The sequence below is a fragment of the Taudactylus pleione genome, unplaced genomic scaffold (genome assembly GCF_031769625.1).
Source record: "Taudactylus pleione unplaced genomic scaffold, aTauple2 ptg001428l, whole genome shotgun sequence".
In the NCBI taxonomy this organism is placed as follows: Eukaryota; Metazoa; Chordata; class Amphibia; order Anura; family Myobatrachidae; genus Taudactylus; species Taudactylus pleione.
The window spans coordinates 138,784-158,084 of record NW_028285827.1 but is presented as its reverse complement, the minus strand read 5'-3'; positions in this window follow the sequence as shown (position 1 = coordinate 158,084).

Sequence of the window (19,301 nt, the reverse complement as noted above, 5' to 3'; positions counted from 1 at the left end):
TCTGTTACCAGTGTGAGCTCAGGCAGTTGCTATGCAGGGACCTCCTGTTACCAGTGTGAGCTCAGGCTGCTGTGTGGGGACCTCCTGTTACCAGTGAGAGCTCAGGCCGCTGCTGTCTTAGGACCTCCTGTTACCAGTGTGAGCTCAGGCTGCTGTGTGGGGACCTCCTGTTACCAGTGTGAGCTCAGGCCGCTGCTATGCGGGGACCTCCTATTACCAGTGTGAGCTCAGGCTGCTGCTGTGCGAGGACCTCCTGTTACCAGTGCGAGCTCAGGCTGCTGCTGTGCGGGGACCTCCTGTTACCAGTGCGAGGTCAGGCAGTTGCTGTGTGGGGACCTCCTATTACCAGTGCGACCTCAGGACGCTTCTGTGTGGGGACCTCCTGTTACCAGTGCGAGCTCGGGCCGCTTCTGTGTGGGGACCTTCTGTTACCAGTGCGAGCTCAGGCAGCTGCTATCTAGGGACCTCCTATTACCAGTGTGAGCTCAGGCAACTGCAATACGGGGAAATCCTGTTACCAGTGCGAGCTCAGGCAACTGCTGTGTGGGGACCTCATGTAACCAGTGGAGCTCAGGCAGCTCCTGTTCGGGGACCTCCTGTTACCAGTGCGAGCTCAGGCCACTGCTGTGTGGGGACCTCCTATTACCAGTGCGAGCTCAGGCCGCTTCTGTGTGGGGACCTCCTGTTACCAGTGCAAGCTCAGGCAGCTGCTATGTAGGGACCTCCTGTTACCAGTGTGAGCTCAGGCAACTGCTATGCGGGGACCTCCTGTTACCAGTGCGAGCTCAGGCAGCTGCTGTGCAGGGACCTCCTATTACCAGTGCGAGCTCAGGCAGCTGCTATGTAGGGACCTCCTGTTATCAGTGCGACTTCAGGCCGCTGCTGTGCGGGGACCTCCTGTTACCAGTGCGAGCTCAGTCAGCTGCTATGTAGGGACCTCCTGTTACCAGTGCGAGCTCAGTCAGCTGCTATGTAGGGACCTCCTGTTACCAGTGTGAGCTCAGGCAGCTGCTGTGCGGGGACCTACTGTTACCAGTGCGAGCTCAGGCCGCAGCTGTGTGGGGACCTCCTGTTACCAGTGCGAGCTCAGGCCGCTGCTGTGTGGGGACTTCCTATTACCAGTGCGAGCTCAGGCAGCTGCTGTGTGGGAACCTCCTGTTACCAGTGCGAGCTCAGGCAGCTGCTATGTGGGGACCTCCTGGTACCAGTGTGAGCTCAGGCAGCTGCTGTGCGGGGACCTCCTGTTACCAGTACAAGCTCAGGCTGCTGTGCGGAGACCTCCTGTTACCAGTGTGAGCTCAGGCAGTTGCTATGCAGGGACCTCCTGTTACCAGTGTGAGCTCAGGCAGCTGCTGTGTTAGGACCTCCTGTTACCAGTGTGAGCTCAGGCCGCTGCTGTGTTAGGACCTCCTGTTACCAGTGTGAGCTCAGGCTTCTGCTGTGTGGGGACCTCCTGTTACCAGAGTGACCTCAGGCAGCTGCTGTGTTAGGACCTCCTGTTACCAGTGTGAGCTCAGGCCGCTGCTGTGTGGGGACCTCCTGTTACCAGTAGAGCTCAGGCAGCTGCTGTGTGGGGACCTCCTGTTACCAGTGTGAGCTCAGGCAGCTGCTGTGTGGGGAACTCCTGTTATCAGTGTGAGCTCAGGCTGCTGCTGTGTGGGGACCTCCTATTACCAGTGTGAGCTCAGGCTGCTGCTGTGCGGGGACCTCCTGTTACCAGTGTGAGCTCAGGCAGTTGCTGTGCGGGGACCTCCTGTTACCAGTGCGAGCTCAGGCCGCTGCTGTCTTAGGACCTCCTGTTACCAGTGCAAGCTCAGGCCGCTGCTGTGTGGGGACCTCCTGTTACCAGTGTGAGCTCGGTCAGCTGCTGTGCGGGGACCTCCTGTTACCAGTGCGAGCTCAGGCCGCTGCTATGCGGGGACCTCCTGTTACCAGTGTGAGCTCAGGCTGCTGCTGTGTGGGGACCTCCTGTTACCAGTACAAGCTCAGGCAGCTGCTGTGTGGGGACCTCCTGTTACCAGTGTGAGCTTAGGCTGCTTCTGTGTGGGGACCTCCTGTTACCAGTGTGAGCTCAGGCTGCTGCTGTGCGGGGATCTCCTGTTACCAGTGTGAGCTCAGGCTGCTGTGTGGGGACCTCCTTTTACCAGTGTGAGCTCAGGCCACTCCTATGCGGGGACCTCCTGTTACCAGTGTGAGCTCAGGCTGCTGCTGTGCGAGGACCTCCTTTCACCAGTGCGAGCTCAGGCTGCTGCTGTGCGGGGACCTCCTGTTACCAGTGCGAGGTCAGGCAGTTGCTGTGTGGGGACCTCCTATTACCAGTGCGACCTCAGGACGCTTCTGTGTAGGGACCTCCTGTTACCAGTGCGAGCTCGGGCCGCTTCTGTGTGGGGACCTTCTGTTACCAGTGTGAGCTCAGGCAGCTGCTATGTAGGGACCTCCTATTACCAGTGTGAGCTCAGGCAACTGCAATGCGGGGACCTCCTGTTACCAGTGCGAGCTCAGGCAACTGCTGTGCGGGGACCTCCTGTAACCAGTGGAGCTCAGGCAGCTGCTGTGCGGGGACCTCCTGTTACCAGTGCGAGCTCAGGCAGCTGCTGTGTGGGGACCTCCTATTACCAGTGCGAGCTCAGGCTGCTTCTGTGTGGGGACCTCCTGTTATCAGTGCAAGCTCAGGCAGCTGCTATGTAGGGACCTCCTGTTACCAGTTTGAGCTCAGGCAACTGCTATGCGGGGATCTCCTGTTACCAGTGCGAGCTCAGGCAGCTGCTGTGCAGGGACCTCCTGTTACCAGTGTGAGCTCAGGCAGCTGCTGTGTGGGGACCTCCTGTTACCAGTGTGAGCTCAGGCAGCTGCTGTGTGGGGAACTCCTGTTATCAGTGTGAGCTCAGGCTGCTGCTGTGTGGGGACCTCCTATTACCAGTGTGAGCTCAGGCTGCTGCTGTGCGGGGACCTCCTGTTACCAGTGTGAGCTCAGGCAGTTGCTGTGCGGGGACCTCCTGTTACCAGTGCGAGCTCAGGCCGCTGCTGTCTTAGGACCTCCTGTTACCAGTGCAAGCTCAGGCCGCTGCTGTGTGGGGACCTCCTGTTACCAGTGTGAGCTCGGTCAGCTGCTGTGCGGGGACCTCCTGTTACCAGTGCGAGCTCAGGCCGCTGCTATGCGGGGACCTCCTGTTACCAGTGTGAGCTCAGGCTGCTGCTGTGTGGGGACCTCCTGTTACCAGTACAAGCTCAGGCAGCTGCTGTGTGGGGACCTCCTGTTACCAGTGCGAGCTTAGGCTGCTTCTGTGTGGGGACCTCCTGTTACCAGTGTGAGCTCAGGCTGCTGCTGTGCGGGGATCTCCTGTTACCAGTGTGAGCTCAGGCTGCTGTGTGGGGACCTCCTTTTACCAGTGTGAGCTCAGGCCACTCCTATGCGGGGACCTCCTGTTACCAGTGTGAGCTCAGGCTGCTGCTGTGCGAGGACCTCCTTTCACCAGTGCAAGCTCAGGCTGCTGCTGTGCGGGGACCTCCTGTTACCAGTGCGAGGTCAGGCAGTTGCTGTGTGGGGACCTCCTATTACCAGTGCGACCTCAGGACGCTTCTGTGTAGGGACCTCCTGTTACCAGTGCGAGCTCGGGCCGCTTCTGTGTGGGGACCTTCTGTTACCAGTGTGAGCTCAGGCAGCTGCTATGTAGGGACCTCCTATTACCAGTGTGAGCTCAGGCAACTGCAATGCGGGGACTTCCTGTTACCAGTGCGAGCTCAGGCAACTGCTGTGCGGGGACCTCCTGTAACCAGAGGAGCTCAGGCAGCTGCTGTGCGGGGACCTCCTGTTACCAGTGCGAGCTCAGGCAGCTGCTGTGTGGGGACCTCCTATTACCAGTGCGAGCTCAGGCTGCTTCTGTGTGGGGACCTCCTGTTATCAGTGCAAGCTCAGGCAGCTGCTATGTAGGGACCTCCTGTTACCAGTTTGAGCTCAGGCAACTGCTATGCGGGGATCTCCTGTTACCAGTGCGAGCTCAGGCAGCTGCTGTGCAGGGACCTCCTGTTACCAGTGCGACCTCAGGCCGCTGCTGTGCAGGGACCTCCTATTACCAGTGCAAGCTCAGGCAGCTGCTATGTAGGGACCTCCTGTTACCAGTGTGAGCTCAGGCTGCTGTGTGGGGACCTCCTGTTACCAGTGCGAGTTCAGGCCGCTGCTGTGCGGGGACTTCCTGTTACCAGTGCGAGCTCAGGCTGCTGCTGTGCAGGGACCTCCTGTTACTAGTGCGTGCTCAGTCAGCTGCTATGTAGGGACCTCCTGTTACCAGTGTGAGCTCAGGCAGCTGCTGTGCGGGGACCTACTGTTACCAGTGCGAGCTCAGGCCGCAGCTGTGTGGGGACCTCCTGTTACCAGTGCGAGCTCAGGCCGCTGCTGTGTGGGGACTTCCTATTACCAGTGCGAGCTCAGGCAGCTGCTATGTGGGGACCTCCTGGTACCAGTGTGAGCTCAGGCAGCTGCTGTGCTGGGACCTCCTGTTACCTGTGCGAGCTCAGGCAGCTGCTGTGTGGGGACCTCCTGTTACCAGTACAAGCTCAGGCTGCTGCTGTGCGGGGACCTCCTGTTACCAGTGTAAACTCAGGCAGCTTCTATGTAGGGACCTCCTGTTACCAGTGTGAGCTCAGGCTGCTGTGTGGGGACCTCCTGTTACCAGTGCGAGCTCAGGCAGCTGCTGTGTGGGGACCTCCTGTTACCAGTGTGAGCTCAGGCAGCTGCTGTGTGGGGACCTCCTGTTACCAGTGCGAGCTCAGTCAGCTGCTATGTAGGGACCTCCTGTTACCAGTGTGAGCTCAGGCAGCTGCTGTGCGTGGACCTCCTGTTACCAGTGTGAGCTCAGGCAGCTGTTGTGCGGGGACCTCCAGTTACCAGTGTGATCTCAGGCAGCTGCTATGTAGGGACCTACTGTTACCAGTGTGAGCTCAGGCCACTGCTGTGCGGGGATCTCCTGTTACCAGTGTGAGCTCAGGCAGTTGCTGTGCAGGGACCTCCTGTTACCAGTGTGAGCTCAGGCAGTTGCTGTGCGGGGACCTCCTGTTACCAGTGTTAGCTCAGGCAGCTGCTGTATGGGGACCTCCTGTTACCAGAGCGACCTCAGGCAGCTGCTGTCTTAGGACCTCCTGTTACCAGTGTGAGCTCAGGCTGCTGCTGTGCGTGGACCTCCTGTTACCAGTGTGAGCTCAGGCAGCTGTTGTGCGGGGACCTCTAGTTACCAGTGTGATCTCAGGCAGCTGCTATGTAGGGACCTACTGTTACCAGTGTGAGCTCAGGCCACTGCTGTGTGGGAACCTCCTGTTACCAGTGTTAGTTCAGGCAGTTGCTGTGCGGGAACCTCCTGTTACCAGTGTGAGCTCAGACAGTTGTTGTGCGGGGACCTTCTGTTACCAGTGTGAGCTCAGGCCGCTACTGTGTGGGGACCTTCTGTTACCAGTGTGAGCTCAGGCAGTTGCTATGCAGGGACCTCCTGTTACCAGTGTGAGCTCAGGCTGCTGTGTGGGGACCTCCTGTTACCAGTGAGAGCTCAGGCCGCTGCTGTCTTAGGACCTCCTGTTACCAGTGTGAGCTCAGGCTGCTGTGTGGGGACCTCCTGTTACCAGTGTGAGCTCAGGCCGCTGCTATGCGGGGACCTCCTATTACCAGTGTGAGCTCAGGCTGCTGCTGTGCGAGGACCTCCTGTTACCAGTGCGAGCTCAGGCTGCTGCTGTGCGGGGACCTCCTGTTACCAGTGCGAGGTCAGGCAGTTGCTGTGTGGGGACCTCCTATTACCAGTGCGACCTCAGGACGCTTCTGTGTGGGGACCTCCTGTTACCAGTGCGAGCTCGGGCCGCTTCTGTGTGGGGACCTTCTGTTACCAGTGCGAGCTCAGGCAGCTGCTATCTAGGGACCTCCTATTACCAGTGTGAGCTCAGGCAACTGCAATACGGGGAAATCCTGTTACCAGTGCGAGCTCAGGCAACTGCTGTGTGGGGACCTCATGTAACCAGTGGAGCTCAGGCAGCTCCTGTTCGGGGACCTCCTGTTACCAGTGCGAGCTCAGGCCACTGCTGTGTGGGGACCTCCTATTACCAGTGCGAGCTCAGGCCGCTTCTGTGTGGGGACCTCCTGTTACCAGTGCAAGCTCAGGCAGCTGCTATGTAGGGACCTCCTGTTACCAGTGTGAGCTCAGGCAACTGCTGTGCGGGGACCTCCTGTTACCAGTGCGAGCTCAGGCAGCTGCTGTGCAGGGACCTCCTATTACCAGTGCGAGCTCAGGCAGCTGCTATGTAGGGACCTCCTGTTATCAGTGCGACTTCAGGCCGCTGCTGTGCGGGGACCTCCTGTTACCAGTGCGAGCTCAGTCAGCTGCTATGTAGGGACCTCCTGTTACCAGTGCGAGCTCAGTCAGCTGCTATGTAGGGACCTCCTGTTACCAGTGTGAGCTCAGGCAGCTGCTGTGCGGGGACCTACTGTTACCAGTGCGAGCTCAGGCCGCAGCTGTGTGGGGACCTCCTGTTACCAGTGCGAGCTCAGGCCGCTGCTGTGTGGGGACTTCCTATTACCAGTGCGAGCTCAGGCAGCTGCTGTGTGGGAACCTCCTGTTACCAGTGCGAGCTCAGGCAGCTGCTATGTGGGGACCTCCTGGTACCAGTGTGAGCTCAGGCAGCTGCTGTGCGGGGACCTCCTGTTACCAGTACAAGCTCAGGCTGCTGTGCGGAGACCTCCTGTTACCAGTGTGAGCTCAGGCAGCTTCTATGTAGGGACCTCCTGTTACCAGTGTGAGCTCAGGCTGCAGTGTGGGGACCTCCTGTTACCAGTGTGAGCTCAGGCAGCTGCTGTGTGGGGACCTCCTGTTACCAGAGTGAGCTCAGGCAGTTGCTGTGCGGGGACCTCCTGTTACCAGTGTGAGCTCAGGCAGTTGCTGTGCGGGGTCCTCCTGTTACCAGTGTGAGCTCAGGCTGCTGCTGTGCGGGGACCTCCTTTTACCAGTGTGAGCTCAGGCAGCTGTTGTGCGGGGACCTCCTGTTACCAGTGTGATCTCAGGCAGCTGCTATGTAGGGACCTCCTGATACCAGTGTGAGCTCAGGCAGCTGCTGTGTGGCGACATCCTGTTACCAGTGTGAGCTCAGGCCACTGCTGTGCGGGAACCTCCTGTTACCAGTGTGAGCTCAGGCAGTTGCTGTGCGGGGACCTTCTGTTACCAGTGCGAGCTCAGGCCGCTGCTGTGTGGGGACCTCCTGTTACCAGTGTGAGCTCAGGCAGTTGCTATGCAGGGACCTCCTGTTACCAGTGTGAGCTCAGGCAGCTGCTGTGTTAGGACCTCCTGTTACCAGTGTGAGCTCAGGCCGCTGCTGTGTTAGGACCTCCTGTTACCAGTGTGAGCTCAGGCTTCTGCTGTGTGGGGACCTCCTGTTACCAGAGTGACCTCAGGCAGCTGCTGTGTTAGGACCTCCTGTTACCAGTGTGAGCTCAGGCCGCTGCTGTGTGGGGACCTCCTGTTACCAGTAGAGCTCAGGCAGCTGCTGTGTGGGGACCTCCTGTTACCAGTGTGAGCTCAGGCAGCTGCTGTGTGGGGAACTCCTGTTATCAGTGTGAGCTCAGGCTGCTGCTGTGTGGGGACCTCCTATTACCAGTGTGAGCTCAGGCTGCTGCTGTGCGGGGACCTCCTGTTACCAGTGTGAGCTCAGGCAGTTGCTGTGCGGGGACCTCCTGTTACCAGTGCGAGCTCAGGCCGCTGCTGTCTTAGGACCTCCTGTTACCAGTGCAAGCTCAGGCCGCTGCTGTGTGGGGACCTCCTGTTACCAGTGTGAGCTCGGTCAGCTGCTGTGCGGGGACCTCCTGTTACCAGTGCGAGCTCAGGCCGCTGCTATGCGGGGACCTCCTGTTACCAGTGTGAGCTCAGGCTGCTGCTGTGTGGGGACCTCCTGTTACCAGTACAAGCTCAGGCAGCTGCTGTGTGGGGACCTCCTGTTACCAGTGCGAGCTTAGGCTGCTTCTGTGTGGGGACCTCCTGTTACCAGTGTGAGCTCAGGCTGCTGCTGTGCGGGGATCTCCTGTTACCAGTGTGAGCTCAGGCTGCTGTGTGGGGACCTCCTTTTACCAGTGTGAGCTCAGGCCACTCCTATGCGGGGACCTCCTGTTACCAGTGTGAGCTCAGGCTGCTGCTGTGCGAGGACCTCCTTTCACCAGTGCGAGCTCAGGCTGCTGCTGTGCGGGGACCTCCTGTTACCAGTGCGAGGTCAGGCAGTTGCTGTGTGGGGACCTCCTATTACCAGTGCGACCTCAGGACGCTTCTGTGTAGGGACCTCCTGTTACCAGTGCGAGCTCGGGCCGCTTCTGTGTGGGGACCTTCTGTTACCAGTGTGAGCTCAGGCAGCTGCTATGTAGGGACCTCCTATTACCAGTGTGAGCTCAGGCAACTGCAATGCGGGGACCTCCTGTTACCAGTGCGAGCTCAGGCAACTGCTGTGCGGGGACCTCCTGTAACCAGTGGAGCTCAGGCAGCTGCTGTGCGGGGACCTCCTGTTACCAGTGCGAGCTCAGGCAGCTGCTGTGTGGGGACCTCCTATTACCAGTGCGAGCTCAGGCTGCTTCTGTGTGGGGACCTCCTGTTATCAGTGCAAGCTCAGGCAGCTGCTATGTAGGGACCTCCTGTTACCAGTTTGAGCTCAGGCAACTGCTATGCGGGGATCTCCTGTTACCAGTGCGAGCTCAGGCAGCTGCTGTGCAGGGACCTCCTGTTACCAGTGTGAGCTCAGGCAGCTGCTGTGTGGGGACCTCCTGTTACCAGTGTGAGCTCAGGCAGCTGCTGTGTGGGGAACTCCTGTTATCAGTGTGAGCTCAGGCTGCTGCTGTGTGGGGACCTCCTATTACCAGTGTGAGCTCAGGCTGCTGCTGTGCGGGGACCTCCTGTTACCAGTGTGAGCTCAGGCAGTTGCTGTGCGGGGACCTCCTGTTACCAGTGCGAGCTCAGGCCGCTGCTGTCTTAGGACCTCCTGTTACCAGTGCAAGCTCAGGCCGCTGCTGTGTGGGGACCTCCTGTTACCAGTGTGAGCTCGGTCAGCTGCTGTGCGGGGACCTCCTGTTACCAGTGCGAGCTCAGGCCGCTGCTATGCGGGGACCTCCTGTTACCAGTGTGAGCTCAGGCTGCTGCTGTGTGGGGACCTCCTGTTACCAGTACAAGCTCAGGCAGCTGCTGTGTGGGGACCTCCTGTTACCAGTGCGAGCTTAGGCTGCTTCTGTGTGGGGACCTCCTGTTACCAGTGTGAGCTCAGGCTGCTGCTGTGCGGGGATCTCCTGTTACCAGTGTGAGCTCAGGCTGCTGTGTGGGGACCTCCTTTTACCAGTGTGAGCTCAGGTCACTCCTATGCGGGGACCTCCTGTTACCAGTGTGAGCTCAGGCTGCTGCTGTGCGAGGACCTCCTTTCACCAGTGCAAGCTCAGGCTGCTGCTGTGCGGGGACCTCCTGTTACCAGTGCGAGGTCAGGCAGTTGCTGTGTGGGGACCTCCTATTACCAGTGCGACCTCAGGACGCTTCTGTGTAGGGACCTCCTGTTACCAGTGCGAGCTCGGGCCGCTTCTGTGTGGGGACCTTCTGTTACCAGTGTGAGCTCAGGCAGCTGCTATGTAGGGACCTCCTATTACCAGTGTGAGCTCAGGCAACTGCAATGCGGGGACTTCCTGTTACCAGTGCTAGCTCAGGCAACTGCTGTGCGGGGACCTCCTGTAACCAGAGGAGCTCAGGCAGCTGCTGTGCGGGGACCTCCTGTTACCAGTGCGAGCTCAGGCAGCTGCTGTGTGGGGACCTCCTATTACCAGTGCGAGCTCAGGCTGCTTCTGTGTGGGGACCTCCTGTTATCAGTGCAAGCTCAGGCAGCTGCTATGTAGGGACCTCCTGTTACCAGTTTGAGCTCAGGCAACTGCTATGCGGGGATCTCCTGTTACCAGTGCGAGCTCAGGCAGCTACTGTGCAGGGACCTCCTGTTACCAGTGCGACCTCAGGCCGCTGCTGTGCAGGGACCTCCTATTACCAGTGCGAGCTCAGGCAGCTGCTATGTAGGGACCTCCTGTTACCAGTGTGAGCTCAGGCTGCTGTGTGGGGACCTCCTGTTACCAGTGCGAGTTCAGGCCGCTGCTGTGCGGGGACTTCCTGTTACCAGTGCGAGCTCAGGCTGCTGCTGTGCAGGGACCTCCTGTTACTAGTGCGTGCTCAGTCAGCTGCTATGTAGGGACCTCCTGTTACCAGTGTGAGCTCAGGCAGCTGCTGTGCGGGGACCTACTGTTACCAGTGCGAGCTCAGGCCGCAGCTGTGTGGGGACCTCCTGTTACCAGTGCGAGCTCAGGCCGCTGCTGTGTGGGGACTTCCTATTACCAGTGCGAGCTCAGGCAGCTGCTATGTGGGGACCTCCTGGTACCAGTGTGAGCTCAGGCAGCTGCTGTGCTGGGACCTCCTGTTACCTGTGCGAGCTCAGGCAGCTGCTGTGTGGGGACCTCCTGTTACCAGTACAAGCTCAGGCTGCTGCTGTGCGGGGACCTCCTGTTACCAGTGTAAACTCAGGCAGCTTCTATGTAGGGACCTCCTGTTACCAGTGTGAGCTCAGGCTGCTGTGTGGGGACCTCCTGTTACCAGTGCGAGCTCAGGCAGCTGCTGTGTGGGGACCTCCTGTTACCAGTGTGAGCTCAGGCAGCTGCTGTGTGGGGACCTCCTGTTACCAGTGCGAGCTCAGTCAGCTGCTATGTAGGGACCTCCTGTTACCAGTGTGAGCTCAGGCAGCTGCTGTGCGTGGACCTCCTGTTACCAGTGTGAGCTCAGGCAGCTGTTGTGCGGGGACCTCCAGTTACCAGTGTGATCTCAGGCAGCTGCTATGTAGGGACCTACTGTTACCAGTGTGAGCTCAGGCCACTGCTGTGTGGGAACCTCCTGTTACCAGTGTGAGCTCAGGCCGCTACTGTGTGGGGACCTTCTGTTACCAGTGTGAGCTCAGGCAGTTGCTATGCAGGGACCTCCTGTTACTAGTGTGAGCTCAGGCTGCTGTGTGGGGACCTCCTGTTACCAGTGAGAGCTCAGGCCGCTGCTGTCTTAGGACCTCCTGTTACCAGTGTGAGCTCAGGCTGCTGTGTGGGGACCTCCTGTTACCAGTGTGAGCTCAGGCCGCTGCTATGCGGGGACCTCCTATTACCAGTGTGAGCTCAGGCTGCTGCTGTGCGAGGACCTCCTGTTACCAGTGCGAGCTCAGGCTGCTGCTGTGCGGGGACCTCCTGTTACCAGTGCGAGGTCAGGCAGTTGCTGTGTGGGGACCTCCTATTACCAGTGCGACCTCAGGACGCTTCTGTGTGGGGACCTCCTGTTACCAGTGCGAGCTCGGGCCGCTTCTGTGTGGGGACCTTCTGTTACCAGTGCGAGCTCAGGCAGCTGCTATGTAGGGACCTCCTATTACCAGTGTGAGCTCAGGCAACTGCAATACGGGGAAATCCTGTTACCAGTGCGAGCTCAGGCAACTGCTGTGTGGGGACCTCATGTAACCAGTGGAGCTCAGGCAGCTCCTGTTCGGGGACCTCCTGTTACCAGTGCGAGCTCAGGCCACTGCTGTGTGGGGACCTCCTATTACCAGTGCGAGCTCAGGCCGCTTCTGTGTGGGGACCTCCTGTTACCGGTGCAAGCTCAGGCAGCTGCTATGTAGGGACCTCCTGTTACCAGTGTGAGCTCAGGCAACTGCTATGCGGGGACCTCCTGTTACCAGTGCGAGCTCAGGCAGCTGCTGTGCAGGGACCTCCTATTACCAGTGCGAGCTCAGGCAGCTGCTATGTAGGGACCTCCTGTTATCAGTGCGACTTCAGGCCGCTGCTGTGCGGGGACCTCCTGTTACCAGTGCGAGCTCAGTCAGCTGCTATGTAGGGACCTCCTGTTACCAGTGCGAGCTCAGTCAGCTGCTATGTAGGGACCTCCTGTTACCAGTGTGAGCTCAGGCAGCTGCTGTGCGGGGACCTACTGTTACCAGTGCAAGCTCAGGCCGCAGCTGTGTGGGGACCTCCTGTTACCAGTGCGAGCTCAGGCCGCTGCTGTGTGGGGACTTCCTATTACCAGTGCGAGCTCAGGCAGCTGCTGTGTGGGAACCTCCTGTTACCAGTGCGAGCTTAGGCAGCTGCTATGTGGGGACCTCCTGGTACCAGTGTGAGCTCAGCCAGCTGCTGTGCGGGGACCTCCTGTTACCAGTACAAGCTCAGGCTGCTGTGCGGAGACCTCCTGTTACCAGTGTGAGCTCAGGCAGCTTCTATGTAGGGACCTCCTGTTACCAGTGTGAGCTCAGGCTGCAGTGTGGGGACCTCCTGTTACCAGTGTGAGCTCAGGCAGCTGCTGTGTGGGGACCTCCTGTTACCAGAGTGAGCTCAGGCAGTTGCTGTGCGGGGACCTCCTGTTACCAGTGTGAGCTCAGGCAGTTGCTGTGCGGGGTCCTCCTGTTACCAGTGTGAGCTCAGGCTGCTGCTGTGCGGGGACCTCCTTTTACCAGTGTGAGCTCAGGCAGCTGTTGTGCGGGGACCTCCTGTTACCAGTGTGATCTCAGGCAGCTGCTATGTAGGGACCTCCTGATACCAGTGTGAGCTTAGGCAGCTGCTGTGTGGCGACATCCTGTTACCAGTGTGAGCTCAGGCCACTGCTGTGCGGGAACCTCCTGTTACCAGTGTGAGCTCAGGCAGTTGCTGTGCGGGGACCTTCTGTTACCAGTGCGAGCTCAGGCCGCTGCTGTGTGGGGACCTCCTGTTACCAGTGCGAGCTCAGGCTGCTGCTGTGCAGGGACCTCCTGTTACCAGTGTGAGCTCAGGCAGTTGCTATGCAGGGACCTCCTGTTACCAGTGTGAGCTCAGGCAGCTGCTGTGTTAGGACCTCCTGTTACCAGTGTGAGCTCAGGCCGCTGCTGTGTTAGGACCTCCTGTTACCAGTGTGAGCTCAGGCTTCTGCTGTGTGGGGACCTCCTGTTACCAGAGTGACCTCAGGTAGCTGCTGTGTTAGGACCTCCTGTTACCAGTGTGAGCTCAGGCCGCTGCTGTGTGGGGACCTCCTGTTACCAGTAGAGCTCAGGCAGCTGCTGTGTGGGGACCTCCTGTTACCAGTGTGAGCTCAGGCAGCTGCTGTGTGGGGAACTCCTGTTATCAGTGTGAGCTCAGGCTGCTGCTGTGTGGGGACCTCCTATTACCAGTGTGAGCTCAGGCTGCTGCTGTGCGGGGACCTCCTGTTACCAGTGTGAGCTCAGGCAGTTGCTGTGCGGGGACCTCCTGTTACCAGTGCGAGCTCAGGCCGCTGCTGTCTTAGGACCTCCTGTTACCAGTGCAAGCTCAGGCCGCTGCTGTGTGGGGACCTCCTGTTACCAGTGTGAGCTCGGTCAGCTGCTGTGCGGGGACCTCCTGTTACCAGTGCGAGCTCAGGCCGCTGCTATGCGGGGACCTCCTGTTACCAGTGTGAGCTCAGGCTGCTGCTGTGTGGGGACCTCCTGTTACCAGTACAAGCTCAGGCAGCTGCTGTGTGGGGACCTCCTGTTACCAGTGCGAGCTTAGGCTGCTTCTGTGTGGGGACCTCCTGTTACCAGTGTGAGCTCAGGCTGCTGCTGTGCGGGGATCTCCTGTTACCAGTGTGAGCTCAGGCTGCTGTGTGGGGACCTCCTTTTACCAGTGTGAGCTCAGGCCACTCCTATGCGGGGACCTCCTGTTACCAGTGTGAGCTCAGGCTGCTGCTGTGCGAGGACCTCCTTTCACCAGTGCGAGCTCAGGCTGCTGCTGTGCGGGGACCTCCTGTTACCAGTGCGAGGTCAGGCAGTTGCTGTGTGGGGACCTCCTATTACCAGTGCGACCTCAGGACGCTTCTGTGTAGGGACCTCCTGTTACCAGTGCGAGCTCGGGCCGCTTCTGTGTGGGGACCTTCTGTTACCAGTGTGAGCTCAGGCAGCTGCTATGTAGGGACCTCCTATTACCAGTGTGAGCTCAGGCAACTGCAATGCGGGGACCTCCTGTTACCAGTGCGAGCTCAGGCAACTGCTGTGCGGGGACCTCCTGTAACCAGTGGAGCTCAGGCAGCTGCTGTGCGGGGACCTCCTGTTACCAGTGCGAGCTCAGGCAGCTGCTGTGTGGGGACCTCCTATTACCAGTGCGAGCTCAGGCTGCTTCTGTGTGGGGACCTCCTGTTATCAGTGCAAGCTCAGGCAGCTGCTATGTAGGGACCTCCTGTTACCAGTTTGAGCTCAGGCAACTGCTATGCGGGGATCTCCTGTTACCAGTGCGAGCTCAGGCAGCTGCTGTGCAGGGACCTCCTGTTACCAGTGTGAGCTCAGGCAGCTGCTGTGTGGGGACCTCCTGTTACCAGTGTGAGCTCAGGCAGCTGCTGTGTGGGGAACTCCTGTTATCAGTGTGAGCTCAGGCTGCTGCTGTGTGGGGACCTCCTATTACCAGTGTGAGCTCAGGCTGCTGCTGTGCGGGGACCTCCTGTTACCAGTGTGAGCTCAGGCAGTTGCTGTGCGGGGACCTCCTGTTACCAGTGCGAGCTCAGGCCGCTGCTGTCTTAGGACCTCCTGTTACCAGTGCAAGCTCAGGCCGCTGCTGTGTGGGGACCTCCTGTTACCAGTGTGAGCTCGGTCAGCTGCTGTGCGGGGACCTCCTGTTACCAGTGCGAGCTCAGGCCGCTGCTATGCGGGGACCTCCTGTTACCAGTGTGAGCTCAGGCTGCTGCTGTGTGGGGACCTCCTGTTACCAGTACAAGCTCAGGCAGCTGCTGTGTGGGGACCTCCTGTTACCAGTGCGAGCTTAGGCTGCTTCTGTGTGGGGACCTCCTGTTACCAGTGTGAGCTCAGGCTGCTGCTGTGCGGGGATCTCCTGTTACCAGTGTGAGCTCAGGCTGCTGTGTGGGGACCTCCTTTTACCAGTGTGAGCTCAGGTCACTCCTATGCGGGGACCTCCTGTTACCAGTGTGAGCTCAGGCTGCTGCTGTGCGAGGACCTCCTTTCACCAGTGCAAGCTCAGGCTGCTGCTGTGCGGGGACCTCCTGTTACCAGTGCGAGGTCAGGCAGTTGCTGTGTGGGGACCTCCTATTACCAGTGCGACCTCAGGACGCTTCTGTGTAGGGACCTCCTGTTACCAGTGCGAGCTCGGGCCGCTTCTGTGTGGGGACCTTCTGTTACCAGTGTGAGCTCAGGCAGCTGCTATGTAGGGACCTCCTATTACCAGTGTGAGCTCAGGCAACTGCAATGCGGGGACTTCCTGTTACCAGTGCTAGCTCAGGCAACTGCTGTGCGGGGACCTCCTGTAACCAGAGGAGCTCAGGCAGCTGCTGTGCGGGGACCTCCTGTTACCAGTGCGAGCTCAGGCAGCTGCTGTGTGGGGACCTCCTATTACCAGTGCGAGCTCAGGCTGCTTCTGTGTGGGGACCTCCTGTTATCAGTGCAAGCTCAGGCAGCTGCTATGTAGGGACCTCCTGTTACCAGTTTGAGCTCAGGCAACTGCTATGCGGGGATCTCCTGTTACCAGTGCGAGCTCAGGCAGCTACTGTGCAGGGACCTCCTGTTACCAGTGCGACCTCAGGCCGCTGCTGTGCAGGGACCTCCTATTACCAGTGCGAGCTCAGGCAGCTGCTATGTAGGGACCTCCTGTTACCAGTGTGAGCTCAGGCTGCTGTGTGGGGACCTCCTGTTACCAGTGCGAGTTCAGGCCGCTGCTGTGCGGGGACTTCCTGTTACCAGTGCGAGCTCAGGCTGCTGCTGTGCAGGGACCTCCTGTTACTAGTGCGTGCTCAGTCAGCTGCTATGTAGGGACCTCCTGTTACCAGTGTGAGCTCAGGCAGCTGCTGTGCGGGGACCTACTGTTACCAGTGCGAGCTCAGGCCGCAGCTGTGTGGGGACCTCCTGTTACCAGTGCGAGCTCAGGCCGCTGCTGTGTGGGGACTTCCTATTACCAGTGCGAGCTCAGGCAGCTGCTATGTGGGGACCTCCTGGTACCAGTGTGAGCTCAGGCAGCTGCTGTGCTGGGACCTCCTGTTACCTGTGCGAGCTCAGGCAGCTGCTGTGTGGGGACCTCCTGTTACCAGTACAAGCTCAGGCTGCTGCTGTGCGGGGACCTCCTGTTACCAGTGTAAACTCAGGCAGCTTCTATGTAGGGACCTCCTGTTACCAGTGTGAGCTCAGGCTGCTGTGTGGGGACCTCCTGTTACCAGTGCGAGCTCAGGCAGCTGCTGTGTGGGGACCTCCTGTTACCAGTGTGAGCTCAGGCAGCTGCTGTGTGGGGACCTCCTGTTACCAGTGCGAGCTCAGTCAGCTGCTATGTAGGGACCTCCTGTTACCAGTGTGAGCTCAGGCAGCTGCTGTGCGTGGACCTCCTGTTACCAGTGTGAGCTCAGGCAGCTGTTGTGCGGGGACCTCCAGTTACCAGTGTGATCTCAGGCAGCTGCTATGTAGGGACCTACTGTTACCAGTGTGAGCTCAGGCCACTGCTGTGTGGGAACCTCCTGTTACCAGTGTGAGCTCAGGCCGCTACTGTGTGGGGACCTTCTGTTACCAGTGTGAGCTCAGGCAGTTGCTATGCAGGGACCTCCTGTTACTAGTGTGAGCTCAGGCTGCTGTGTGGGGACCTCCTGTTACCAGTGAGAGCTCAGGCCGCTGCTGTCTTAGGACCTCCTGTTACCAGTGTGAGCTCAGGCTGCTGTGTGGGGACCTCCTGTTACCAGTGTGAGCTCAGGCCGCTGCTATGCGGGGACCTCCTATTACCAGTGTGAGCTCAGGCTGCTGCTGTGCGAGGACCTCCTGTTACCAGTGCGAGCTCAGGCTGCTGCTGTGCGGGGACCTCCTGTTACCAGTGCGAGGTCAGGCAGTTGCTGTGTGGGGACCTCCTATTACCAGTGCGACCTCAGGACGCTTCTGTGTGGGGACCTCCTGTTACCAGTGCGAGCTCGGGCCGCTTCTGTGTGGGGACCTTCTGTTACCAGTGCGAGCTCAGGCAGCTGCTATGTAGGGACCTCCTATTACCAGTGTGAGCTCAGGCAACTGCAATACGGGGAAATCCTGTTACCAGTGCGAGCTCAGGCAACTGCTGTGTGGGGACCTCATGTAACCAGTGGAGCTCAGGCAGCTCCTGTTCGGGGACCTCCTGTTACCAGTGCGAGCTCAGGCCACTGCTGTGTGGGGACCTCCTATTACCAGTGCGAGCTCAGGCCGCTTCTGTGTGGGGACCTCCTGTTACCGGTGCAAGCTCAGGCAGCTGCTATGTAGGGACCTCCTGTTACCAGTGTGAGCTCAGGCAACTGCTATGCGGGGACCTCCTGTTACCAGTGCGAGCTCAGGCAGCTGCTGTGCAGGGACCTCCTATTACCAGTGCGAGCTCAGGCAGCTGCTATGTAGGGACCTCCTGTTATCAGTGCGACTTCAGGCCGCTGCTGTGCGGGGACCTCCTGTTACCAGTGCGAGCTCAGTCAGCTGCTATGTAGGGACCTCCTGTTACCAGTGCGAGCTCAGTCAGCTGCTATGTAGGGACCTCCTGTTACCAGTGTGAGCTCAGGCAGCTGCTGTGCGGGGACCTACTGTTACCAGTGCAAGCTCAGGCCGCAGCTGTGTGGGGACCTCCTGTTACCAGTGCGAGCTCAGGCCGCTGCTGTGTGGGGACTTCCTATTACCAGTGCGAGCTCAGGCAGCTGCTGTGTGGGAACCTCCTGTTACCAGTGCGAGCTTAGGCAGCTGCTATGTGGGGACCTCCTGGTACCAGTGTGAGCTCAGCCAGCTGCTGTGCGGGGACCTCCTGTTACCAGTACAAGCTCAGGCTGCTGTGCGGAGACCTCCTGTTACCAGTGTGAGCTCAGGCAGCTTCTATGTAGGGACCTCCTGTTACCAGTGTGAGCTCAGGCTGCAGTGTGGGGACCTCCTGTTACCAGTGTGAGCTCAGGCAGCTGCTGTGTGGGGACCTCCTGTTACCAGAGTGAGCTCAGGCAGTTGCTGTGCGGGGACCTCCTGTTACCAGTGTGAGCTCAGGCAGTTGCTGTGCGGGGTCCTCCTGTTACCAGTGTGAGCTCAGGCTGCTGCTGTGCGGGGACCTCCTTTTACCAGTGTGAGCTCAGGCAGCTGTTGTGCGGGGACCTCCTGTTACCAGTGTGATCTCAGGCAGCTGCTATGTAGGGACCTCCTGATACCAGTGTGAGCTCAGGCAGCTGCTGTGTGGCGACATCCTGTTACCAGTGTGAGCTCAGGCCACTGCTGTGCGGGAACCTCCTGTTACCAGTGTGAGCTCAGGCAGTTGCTGTGCGGGGACCTTCTGTTACCAGTGCGAGCTCAGGCCGCTGCTGTGTGGGGACCTCCTGTTACCAGTGCGAGCTCAGGCTGCTGCTGTGCAGGGACCTCCTGTTACCAGTGTGAGCTCAGGCAGTTGCTATGCAGGGACCTCCTGTTACCAGTGTGAGCTCAGGCAGCTGCTGTGTTAGGACCTCCTGTTACCAGTGTGAGCTCAGGCCGCTGCTGTGTTAGGACCTCCTGTTACCAGTGTGAGCTCAGGCTTCTGCTGTGTGGGGACCTCCTGTTACCAGAGTGACCTCAGGTAGCTGCTGTGTTAGGACCTCCTGTTACCAGTGTGAGCTCAGGCCGCTGCTGTGTGGGGACCTCCTGTTACCAGTAGAGCTCAGGCAGCTGCTGTGTGGGGACCTCCTGTTACCAGTGTGAGCTCAGGCAGCTGCTGTGTGGGGAACTCCTGTTATCAGTGTGAGCTCAGGCTGCTGCTGTGTGGGGACCTCCTATTACCAGTGTGAGCTCAGGCTGCTGCTGTGCGGGGACCTCCTGTTACCAGTGTGAGCTCAGGCAGTTGCTGTGCAGGGACCTCCTGTTACCAGTGCGAGCTCAGGCCGCTGCTGTCTTAGGACCTCCTGTTACCAGTGCAAGCTCAGGCCGCTGCTGTGTGGGGACCTCCTGTTACCAGTGTGAGCTCGGTCAGCTGCTGTGATGTGACCTCCTGTTACCAGTGCGAGCTCAGGCCGCTGCTATGCGGGGACCTCCTGTTACCAGTGTGAGCTCAGGCTGCTGCTGTGTGGGGACCTCCTGTTACCAGTACAAGCTCAGACAGCTGCTGTGTGGGGACCTCCTGTTACCAGTGCGAGCTTAGGCTGCTTCTGTGTGGGGACCTCCTGTTACCAGTGTGAGCTCAGGCTGCTGCTGTGCGGGGATCTCCTGTTACCAGTGTGAGCTCAGGCTGCTGTGTGGGGACCTCCTTTTACCAGTGTGAGCTCAGGCCACTCCTATGCGGGGACCTCCTGTTACCAGTGTGAGCTCAGGCTGCTGCTGTGCGAGGACCTCCTTTC